The sequence below is a fragment of the Drosophila teissieri genome, chromosome 2R, assembly GCF_016746235.2.
Source record: "Drosophila teissieri strain GT53w chromosome 2R, Prin_Dtei_1.1, whole genome shotgun sequence".
In the NCBI taxonomy this organism is placed as follows: Eukaryota; Metazoa; Arthropoda; class Insecta; order Diptera; family Drosophilidae; genus Drosophila; species Drosophila teissieri.
This window is the reverse complement of record NC_053030.1, coordinates 17,526,167-17,537,995: the sequence shown is the minus strand read 5'-3', so window position 1 is coordinate 17,537,995 and position 11,829 is coordinate 17,526,167.

Sequence of the window (11,829 nt, the reverse complement as noted above, 5' to 3'; positions counted from 1 at the left end):
TGTTTTCATATTGTGAATGCTTTAAAATAATAGATTTATCCTATCCGGCATTTCAAGCCACTTCAGAAAATGTTTTATTTTCAATTTAAATCAAAATTGATGTTATATAGCTTGTGTGAATTTTCATTGGCAATTTATGGCGTATGCTTCAAGTGCTTTCAATTCGAATTTATTCACTTGTTTATTGCTGTGGCTTACGCTCAATTATGAATGGCCATTTTAAAACTTCTTCTAATTTGTTTAGCTCCCAATTGGATTTAGTGATAGAGCTCGCAAAAAAGTCGCAACCATTCAATTGCAAATGGAAATGTTGAACATCTCAAACAGCTCATGATTTTCCCCTAACATTTGTCACATCCTTTGCATCCTTTGCTGGATGAGCGGCAGAAAATTACCCAGTGCGAAAAGAGTCGGGTAAATATTTTATATTTTATATACCGAATACCTCCACTCAAGCACTGTTCCGTCTTTATCTGCATCTCATATCGGGTTCGGAGTCGGGTTTGGGTTTGGGTTCCACGCCCACAAGTCTTCACCTGGAGCGCCCACAACTATGCATCGCAGGTCGCGATGACAAAGGCGCAGGATTCGCGGGGCCGAAGGATGCAGGCATCCTGGAGCGTTGAAAAAAAACGAAAATAACAAAAAAAAAATGGGGAAAAAATCCAACCTGCACAGTGCAACGTTTTGCGGCATTTGTGCCCCATCCTTAGTGCTGTGTCTGGTGGCTTGCCAGTGCAACTTATGCAAATTTATTGGAAAATACTTCGTTATTTTTTTATTCCTCAGTTCTTTTCTCGCTTCACTTTGCTGCCGAGCGAGAAAGGCGTTTCTCTTTTTGCGGCATAACTTTTGATACCCTTTCAGCAGGGGGTATGTGAACTTTCTTGGCTGTTGAAAACTTGCATAGAATCCTGTAAGTGTCCCTTATCTCTAACTTCAGCAGTTTGTATTCATTTAACTATGTCCGATTCCTTGAATTAAGCTTATAAAATATGTATATAAGTTAAGATTAAATAACAGTTAGTCATCGATCCTGCTCAATGCTTTTCCATTTAACTTTAATTGACACATTTGGCAAGTTCCGTGTAGGGAATAAAAATGTCACCTTCTGAATCGACGGCTCTTCAATGCATTTATTCTCGCAGCCTTATTCTGCATTTTATTTGTACATATCTGACGTCTTTTGCAGTTCGTCTTCAATTTTATTGTGGGGGCCCGAATTGTGGGCGTCTTACATTTATTTTCCATTTGGAATGCAAGTTATTTTGCCTCGCAAGACAAAGGCAGCAGCCATTTCTTATGGAACGGCTTTCCGTCCCCGTGGAAAAGGTGAACTAATGGGCGGAGGACAGCCAAGTTTTCGCTTTGACTTTATGCAACTGCAACGGCACAAGCATCTGCATCTGTATCTGCATCTAGATGTGCATACAAATTCGGTTCTAAGCCAACGTAAAGGCAATTAATCAAGCTGATCTGGACTTTGCCGAGCAGCTAGCTCCTCATTTGCTCGGCTCATTGTTCTGTGCTGTGGCATCATTAATTTGTTGGCCAATTGTTTGCTTTCGCTTCTGTTGCTGCGCTACGATTTTCCCTCCGATTTTCCCCCGCTTTTCGCCCTCGACGCCGCCGCAGAATTGTTTACAGCATTTTGCCTTTGTCATTCTGGCCATTTTCCGCACGACCAAGCAAACTATTTGTGCGGCCTTTTTATTTCACTTTCTAATATGAATTGTTCTGCCCTAAGCTGCTTAAGCGGCTCAGATAGAAATGGACTCGACGATCGAGGATTGTTGGATGTGGGCGGAATCGTCGGATTCGTCGGGTGTTTGGCGTAATTAATTATAACAGAATTCATTTATTTCCCTTTTTATATGCGCCTTAAATCTAGGCAACATCTTAGAAATGCTTAGAAATGTGTCAACAATTTCTCTCACAGTTGCAACTTTTAGATGGTCGTTAATTAATGTGAACATCTCAGGCGAAGTGCCTGGCGCTTCAACTACTTTGGAACTTATTTGGTCTCATGTGAAAAAGTTTTAGCCAAAGGCAGTGAAAGTGGCTTTATAGCTGCTAAAAGTGGCGAAATTTGAGTACTAGCAGCACAAGTAATTATCATACTTATGTGTTTGTGCAGTAGAGAGAAACAGAATACATTATATTAAGTTCTAGTTCCAGCTTTTCTCTAAACTGTATTCAGTTGCATTTCTTAATTTAATGTATTGTATAAAAATCCTATTTTAATTAGACGCACTTGCAGATCCATTTGCAGGAGTTCCTCTGCCAGATAAATCTCGAACCCTTCCAAGAGGACTTTACCCAATTTGCCTTCTCTGGCTACTTATCAAATCCCTCATTGACCTCAAACTTAGTAAATTACCGCATTTTGAGGTGACGTAGGACTACGGAAGATGGAAATTTGGGGCTAGAGCTGAGTGGGCTGGGCTCCACACCCACCGCCGCCATGGACGGGGACATGGAGACAGTAATTTGCATAATGCCGGAGCCGGCAGATGGAGTGAATGTTGTAATTTAATTAGCTGCCACTTCCACTTCACTCAGTGGTTGGTATCAGTTGTTGCAGCTTAATTGAAATTACCTGCGCTAATAAACAAGAGACTCACAGGTGGTGTGAGCCTTCAGTTGGACGGACTGCATTTTGTTTGCCGTAGATCTTCGAATGAAATTCCCCAAAAAAAAATATATGCTGCAGATGCAGCTGCAGCCCAGAGGACAGTGGGTGTAAGTGGGTTTCCAAGTACTGACAAACAAAATGGGGAAATAGCTTTTGACTGCGCGCGGCATCAATCAAACGTTTGGCAAGTAAATCAATCGATAACGGTCCATTGTGTGTGTCTGAGAGCATAGAAGCATGGAAGCGCTAAATCACGTATACGACGGGTTGGACCATGTTAGCATCGTCGCCCAGTTGCGAAACAATTCATCAAAGGTCTGGCCAAATATTCGCCAATTGCCACAACTGTCGACTCTCTTTTGGCAATTAGTTCTTTGGCAGCTCAAGCTGCAATCCCAAACGACGAAGTGCCCATTAAATTATCATAGAAATTCAATTATAGCCCGCGATGCGAAGCGAAGTGGAGGAACCGCCGTTTAAACGATTTCGCTGGAGGAAAACCGGGAAATATATTTTAATGATCCGCTCGTAAACATTCCAGCCATCCGGCCAGGTAAGCAATCGATCATAATACAACTTTTTGGTATCGCCGTTAAGCGTTCGCCGGGCATAAAAGTCACATTATACTAAATATCTAATGACCAGCAGGTATGCAAACCGAAATTTATACGCTTGCGGACGCGTCAAAATTGCTGCAGCGTGCTCCATTAGCGAATAATATGAATGCAACGCCAAACGCTAAACTTTCAACGCAAGAAGCTCGGCGCTTTGAGTGCCGAGAAGTATGCTATTAAAATTACACCTTGCCAAAGGGCGAAGTTACAAGCGAGCTAACAAGAGCGACGGACACATAAAAGTTTTCCATGTTAATGAGCTTCACCGCACCCAAAAATAAAAATAAAAAACCGCTACGTACATTGTGCGCATTAAAATGCTTGAAGTGGAGGAGGAATGAGATGGTCTCCACCCGGTTGGTGACCATCACCGCTCCAAGGGGATGTCATTGACTGAGCCGGGTAATGGAGTTGAGTGAGTTTTCATAAGCCATTTAACGGTCTACAAAGCCGCTGTCGGCATAATTTGCCAGCGAAGAATTGGTCAAGAGACGCGGCAATGTTGATTGGATCTGAATGGGGCCATCAACATATCGCAATGGGATAAAGCTGCGGAAATTTATGGTTTTACTGAAGGTAGCTATTAGGTGAATGAATGAAGTGGCCAGTTTATGCAGATATTTTAAATTTTTAATGAATAATATACGTAGGTTTTCAATCCATCTTGCTTTGCAAAGTAAAATATGTAACAATATGTTATTTGTTAAAGTAACAGTTTAAAATTTCTTTAATCTGCTTTAATCTTTTCTCCCAAAAATGTGGGAGGTATTTCAAGTTATTACCTACGCACACACAAAACTATTTCAACATATTCTTCGTTCTCTTTTGACAAATAAAATATAAAACTGTTAGTAAATGTCTGATATCCATTTTACCAAAATAAGTAAATTGGCAAATGGTTAAATCCTTTTCATGAACTGCCTTAGACATTTCAGACTTCTTCATAAGCTATACGAATATTGATAATTACACAAATGGAGCAGTTTTTTTCATATTTACCCTTGGTTTTCGGACAACTCAGGGGAAAATCTGACAAGCAGTAAGAAAACGAATTTTATTTCACAAGCAGCGTTCACAAGCAAATTAAGTCTGATGTATGTGCATCGCCCCATATGTATGTACATATATTGAATATAAAATGCCGTCAAGGTTGCCCTTGCTCCGATTGCAGAGGATGCGAAAGGCACTATTCCGCCCTCATACGTTGGCTGCTATTTAAGCAACGTAACTTGAAATAATCGCACTCATATATAATCCGAGGCATGCAACTTTCAGTTCCCGTGCCAATGCCACACACACACAGTCACCCGTAAGGATATACACACACACACACACAGTTGTGGGTGAGAGGCGGAGGCTGCTGCTCCTTAGCATAAGTAATAAATGTACTACGCCGCATGAGAGAAATCGCTTGGAATGGCAGGAAAATAAATTATCGAACTTCGATTTCACTACTCGTCCTTTTCCCACCCATTTCCCGCCCACTTCCCGCTCTATTTTCAATTTGTATTTTATGATTTCGTACGCTTTTCGGTCTAAGGTTATAAAATTGATACCTAAAGAGAACGAAGAAATTCCAGCTGAGTTGATAGTTTAAAGTATGTATGTATATTTAGCTTGAATAACAGCCATGTCTGCGAGTTTAATGTGAGTAACCAGATATTCCATCGCGAGAACTGGGCTATGTTTGCCAGTTGAGGAGGGCCTTTCAGGTTAGGCAAATATTATTATTTTCCCTCGCATTGGATTTCAATTTCTGTGCGGTCCGGCAAGGTCACAGCGCCGAGCATTTAGAAGACTTGTAGTATTTTTCACAAATTGAACAATTGGACCGGGAATCCAGCTCAAGGCTAACAAATTGAGCGATGTCGCCTGCACTCGAGTCGGATTCAATTTGTGCTGCACACTAATGTGTGTGCATGTATCTGTGTGATGATGGTATCCTTCGTATGTGTGTGTGTGTCCGGGGTCATGTCAAGCTAACGTTCAACACCGTCTCATTAATCATGCTGGCCACACACACACTCACACAATCCTACGCTCACACAGACAACATGTGGCCTCTTTCTTTGTGTCTCTGTGGGTTGCAGCTTTTCCCGCTTTCCCACTCCACACCACACCACTCCACTTCACTTTCCATTCTTTTTTTGCTTTTTGATTAAAATTCAACTTTTGACTCCTGCATTGTAATGGCTGACATCATTTGCTTGCCACTGCTGACCACCTGTGCCCGCTTTCCACTCACAGACAGACACACAAAGTGTTGGCCTGTGGGCGGTGGCAAAGTGCTTTGTGTAACTTCTCAGTTTGGTAATCTTTCAACACAAACATGGATTAGAAACTGCACGGGTGGACTTACAGATACACTCACTTTTATCGCGTATTTAATTATAGGGCTTATTATTATAGCAGCTGAAAATAATGTTTTTAATTTTGTAAAACTGTTTAAATTCACAACAATGGAATGCTCATAATATGTTTTATATTGTGATTCGTGCCAAAGCTTGTTGGTTCCCTTTGTATTTACCTACTAAAAAATATTCACTTTTTTCTTTATATTATCTAAGCGTTTTTCAGTGCAACCATACTTTAATTATCTATATCATTTCATTCAAATAAACTGGATGCAGTGAGCACAATTCCATTCATGAAGTTCAATTATTGAACAACCATTCCATTGGCTGAACAAATGATTTTTATTTAATCCACGTTCAATTTGACTAAGCCCAGCACCTCGAATCCAATCAATTACTCACATGTTGGGACTCATAGCTAATGCACCCGACCAGGTGAGAAGCATCTAAAACAGTCGGCATGGCCAAGCTTTCCATTTGATTCGCTCTATTCTTTTTTGTTGTTGCGGGGCACAATTTTAACTTTCCGCCTGCCGTGTGATATTTTCGGGACTTGGCGAATTCATTTATTTCAAAAAAGAAAACCTTTTCGCATAAAGAATTCATTTCGGCTGCCTACTGCTGGGGTCGCGGTGGGGTCCGGCATTGTTCAGCTGTCACGTCCGTCATCAGCATCAGCATCAGCATCAGCTGTCGGGACCCGGACTGGAACTCGAACTCCAGGCCGTGCTCGGATCCGGGATCCTGACCATGTTTTAGGCCGTCCTTCTGGACTGGTGGACTGCTGGCCTGGTGGCCTGGTGGAGTGGCCTACGTGCTGCGAGCACTCCGGGTGTTTGTGTTTATGTGCGGTTCTAATGTTTTGTTAGCCTTCATTACATGCATTCATTGCTGGCCAGGCGCTGGTTGGCTCGGCTCACTCAAATTGCCATCAGCAGCGGACGAGATTGTGTGCCGTTTGCATTTGACAAATGACAAACTCCACCGGCCTTGAACACCACTGGACCCCGGCATACATACGATGTCCGCCCGCCCAGGCGAAATACTGCTGTTGCTGCTAATGATGTCATTAATTTTGCACAATTTTTAATGCATTTGCAATTGATTTTTGGCTTTTTTTTGGGGTATGTCCATGCTATGCTAAAAGCCTCTCCAAATGTTTGTGATAGGAATTGCACAAAAAGGATTCGCTTCTGGGTATTTTAGTTTTGCAAACAGTGTGGGCAAACGAAAGAAAAGCATTTGCCAAGCAAATACAAGGCAGCCATGCAAATGCTGCAACACCAAATGCAGCTTCCTGGCTGCCACTTTGCCCCCGGACTAACGACTTTGCCCCATTCTACTGACACTGTGGCAATGCCACTGGCAGCCGCAAAATATTTGCGCTAATTGAGATAAAATACAATTTAATGGGTGTGCAAATGGAGATGCAGCAGAGAGTGGGTGGTTTCCCCGCCTCTAGAGGTGCTTTTCTAAAAAGTCGAAAGTTAAGTTGCACTAATTAATCCCACCTAAAAGGATAACCAAAATGGGGAATCTTTCGGTATAGGGTTACTGTTGACTATCTTTGTGGTCCTTAGGAAATAATTTATATTTGAAAACCATTTGCCTCTGTAAAAGTATGTTTGTGGTGCAGGGGTAAATGGGAAATAATGTGTTCAATCTGCGACAAACACATTATGCATTATACTCAAATACCAAAATATCCTAGCAATTTACAGACGACACATTGTTCCTCAGACCCAGATAATTGAGCTGAAATGTGAATGGCTGCATTATGGAGCCAAGGAACTTAATATATTTTGCCAGCACTTGTCAGCAGAGCACCCCGCTCCCGTTGGCCAATCTCTTGGCCACATTAACCAAACCTCATCGCTCAATGTGTCAATTTCGGATGCAGGACACTGGGAAGATGAGGGGGGATTCGCAGATGTTGATGTAGCTACTGCAACCAGCTGTGGCAAAACAAAAGGCAACATCAGACACAGTTTGCCAATGACAAGCAAGTCGAAGACAACACAACACAACACAGCACTGCACTGCATAGCACAACACAACACAACGGAAAATTGACTGCATTTTCCCCACTTTTGTTTGCACAATTTTCAATATGCATTTTCTGAGCTGCTGATGTAAAAATTCCACAAAAAAAGAGAAAAAACCGAAAGAAAGAAAACGAATCCAAAGCAGTGAAAGACAACAATAAACAGAGAGTTGAGCAACAATGAAGCTGTTCGGTTGTCGTGCTTCATATCTCTGCCAAACTGTGGCAAACATAACGACTGCCCCTCGATGCCCGGCTTCACTTAACCGCAATGCTAAAAACTGGCAAAACGAATGGCAAAACCAATTGCTGCGAATTGCGGTCAACAGTTTTGATTGTTTTTGTGGCCAAGCCAAGGGTGCTCAGCCTATAACAACTACGGCAACTATAACAACCACCCACTGCTAACTGACGTCTTTCGCTGGTTTTCCGATAGATAAACAATGCCAGCGAAAAACTCAGATTCAGGCAGCTGCTATTTGGTATTCGGTATTCGGCATTCGACATTCAACATTCGGCACTCGGCATTTGGCATTTGGCAGCACTCGAACAGGAATCCAAGTGAAACATTCGGTGGAGCCTTACCAGTTTTGCGTTATGCACTTACAATCAATTTGTGGCCATAAATTCAACTGCCACGCCCAGCCCAAAAAAAAATGAAGGGACCTCCGCCCCTCCAGTTTTGACGCATCTTGTGCACGTCTGTGCGGGTGGAAATAAAAAAAAAATAAATCCCAAAAAAAATAGCAAACATAATGGCGACGCTTTACAACCCTTTGCTGCAACAAATAAAAATTTATGACTCTGCCCGGAGTGAAGCCAAAGTAATGTGTATGCTTATGTGTCTGTCTGTGTGTGTGTGTGTAAGAAATGGTGCGAAATAAAATATTGGCTAATAATCGCATGATAATGCCCAAGGATTTGGACCGTCAGCCTGCGGCAGAAGTTCTCACTCGTGGGACACGCTGCGTATACGCAATCCATTCTCCCCTCCTTTCTGCGGGCAGTTAATAATGCTTTGGTTTATTGCAAGTGGGTGGGTGGTGCTCCATGGTGGTGCTCCATGGCCTGGGTGCTCCATGGCTGGGCGTTCCTCCTCAATGGGCGGCATTAATAATGACAACTCGTTTATGGCCGCATCAAAATGGAGCCCAAAGCCCAGCACTCAAAGTCGCCGCCCTTCGCGCTTTATCCTAATTGCACTGGAGTCCCTGAAGGCTGCGAGCAACTCGCATGTGTGCGTCGAAGTTTGTTGGTATAGGTGTCGGAGGGAGTCTGCGTGTGTGTGTGTGTTTGCTTGGGCCGGCGGCAAAAGTCTGATAAGCTGGTAGTTCGCACACAAAAAAAAAATGGAAAAGGAAAGGGGGAAACGGAAGCGAGTGTAAGCAAAACATTGCAGGAGTTGCATTTAAGTGCAGTTCTCACATCCTGCATGTCCTTGGCTTCAGAGGGGGATGTTCGAGTAAGTGCCTATGGTAACTACAGCCCGTAAGTGGAGTGCCCGTAAAAACTTATCCCAGGCCTTATTATCTACCAGATAGGGCATGCCCCTACGAGGCATCATTATTTAAGCCAGCCCACAGCTTCTCCTGCCACTTGAACTATTTTCCTTGCACGCCTATTAATTACCTACTTTCAACATCGCATACAAAGTTGCTGGAAATTTCTCTTTCTCCATTTAAAGCGATTCAAATTGAAATGCTCATCATTTAACAGGACTTATTTACAATAGTTGCATAAGTTTAAACTTCCACTCAAGATTCATTCGAGTTCTGACAGGGTAACTTGGCTTCGTTGTGTTGCAATTGTTGTGACACCCTGATTGCCGTTGTTGCACCATCATTGTTGCACCGTCGGCGCTTCGGAGGTGCAACTTTCGCCCAACTAACAACTTTTAACGCTTTTAGCTGTTGATAGTAGTCAGGAAAGTTTTTGGGCCAACTGTTATCGCCGCGTTGCCGCCCAGAGCACGTGCAAAGGCCCTAATTATGACACAAGAACCAGTTCCCACTTCGCCAACTCCAACTCCTGCTGCAACTCAAACTCCTGCCGCAACTCCAGCGTCAACTACAACTATCTATTTGCAGGAAGTGCCTGCCCGCAAACAATTTAGCCCGCAGAATTTCCTTTTGTATCTTTCGGACTTTTTTTTTTTGTCAGAAATCGTTTGTTTACGCTTCACTTGCTACACTTGCCACCTCTCGCCTCGCCTCGCCTTCCATACGTGTTTTCCTTTGCCACCCTTCACTTTTCCTCCGGCTATGCATTTTTCATGGCATTTGTCTGGAGCATTTTCATTCCGCATTTCAGCATGGTCGCTGTTGCTGTTGCTGTTTGGGCACTTTAAAGTCGCCGGGGAGGAGGAAAATCGGAGTAGAAAGCAACGGAATAGCGAGCACATTTCAAAAACATAAACGCACAAAATGTGTCAACCGCAATATGCTCGCTGTGTAAACAGGGCCGAGACGGCCACATGCGGAAATCACTAAAGGCACTTCCTGCACCAGCAACAACTGCCATAAAAATCATGAAAGCACCTCCATACCTACCACTCCCCCACCCCCTACCCCCGCCAAAACTCACTACTACTCACCTACAGCGTGCACACATAGATAAGCCGGGCACGATAAACGAGCGTTAGACTGGAGCCGAGGTCAATGGGTCGTTCCCGTCGGTGCGCCGATATCCTGAGTGCCAGCGATGATCTCGTGACTCTGGTGACACCGAACTATACAGTTTGATAGCTTGGTTTTTAGTAAGCAAGCATGTGGCATTCAAACGAAATGTTTAAAATAATAAGTAAATTACTTTACGAGTGACAGTATAACTTGACTACATTCCCCTTTAAACCATCCACTCAAAAACACATCCTTCGTGCCCTGCTTTCTCTAGTCCTGTCTGCACCTCTGGGTGAGTTCCTTGTTCCTTCACAAATGTCACCCATACTTGTCATAATACGAGCACAAACATATGAGAAGGCATCAAATGCCGCAACACTTTGGATCAGAGCCGGGCATTCCGCATGCCGCAAACAAACCCGACATAAACACACACACACACACACATGCGGGACAGGACTCAAGATTCCCCATTTCGAAGCGCATATGTGTGTGTCACTTCAATGGGAAACGGGCACACATACGCGCACATCCACGAACGGCATAGCATCTTCTCTCATTCCGGGCTCAGTCATGCAAAATATGCCAGCATTATAAAACTTTAATCTACTCTAAAGAACTTGTTTATGCCTGATTCGGATATCGACAGGCATGGCGAAGTGAATGAGGGGGGACTGGTGAGTGGTGACTGGTGAGTGGGAAACTGGGATATGGAACAGGACTCAAAAGGATATGAAGCTAGCTCGCTTTTTGTGACATCCAACGCACTTTGCATAGCATACTTTTCAGCTGAGCGCCACGAATAGTTGGAAGTCGCAAGTGCGATAAGAAATATTAACTGATTCGGTTGGATGGCCAGCAAAGCCTGTAAATCGGGAACAAACTCTTCATATTTTGGATTTCTATTGAAATATATATTTTTATAAGTACCCACCTTTGTTTCATTTTGGTTCGCTCAATTTAGGATTTATCCATAATTAATTGGGTAAAACCACTCATCGCATATCGAACGCATTTGCACACGCAAAATTTCCGCCCATTTGACTTTATTCACAAGTTCTGCCTATTTGAATATATCAGATATATCCCAGATTTAAATCCAAAGCGGCTTGCCACTTACGACCACATGAAATCGCACTGCTCAAACAACACACTCTAAACCCTGATTTTCCATGCTCGATAAAGTGTGTGCTCGTAGTGTCAGAGTGTGAGTGTGTGGATATCTGTGGATTTGCACGCCAAACTGGTGATCGCTGCTGTATTTGCTTTTGTATATTTTCATTTCAACCGAAGCTGTGTGCGAATAGCCATGGACTACAAGGACTACAAGGACTACATGGCGTAGCATCGCCGACAGTCGGAACGAGGATGGAAATGTGCAGTGAAAGTGTGTCCAACCAAGGTAAGCTTGTTCTACTGCTGCATAACACATCTAATGCCGTTCACAAAAGAAATGCTCTGGGCCAAGCTGTTCGTGGAAACACGCAACATATTTGAGTACAAAGCAGGGTGGCTGAGTATATGGATAATGCCTTGTTTCGGTTACTCCTTTAGCAAAAGATTT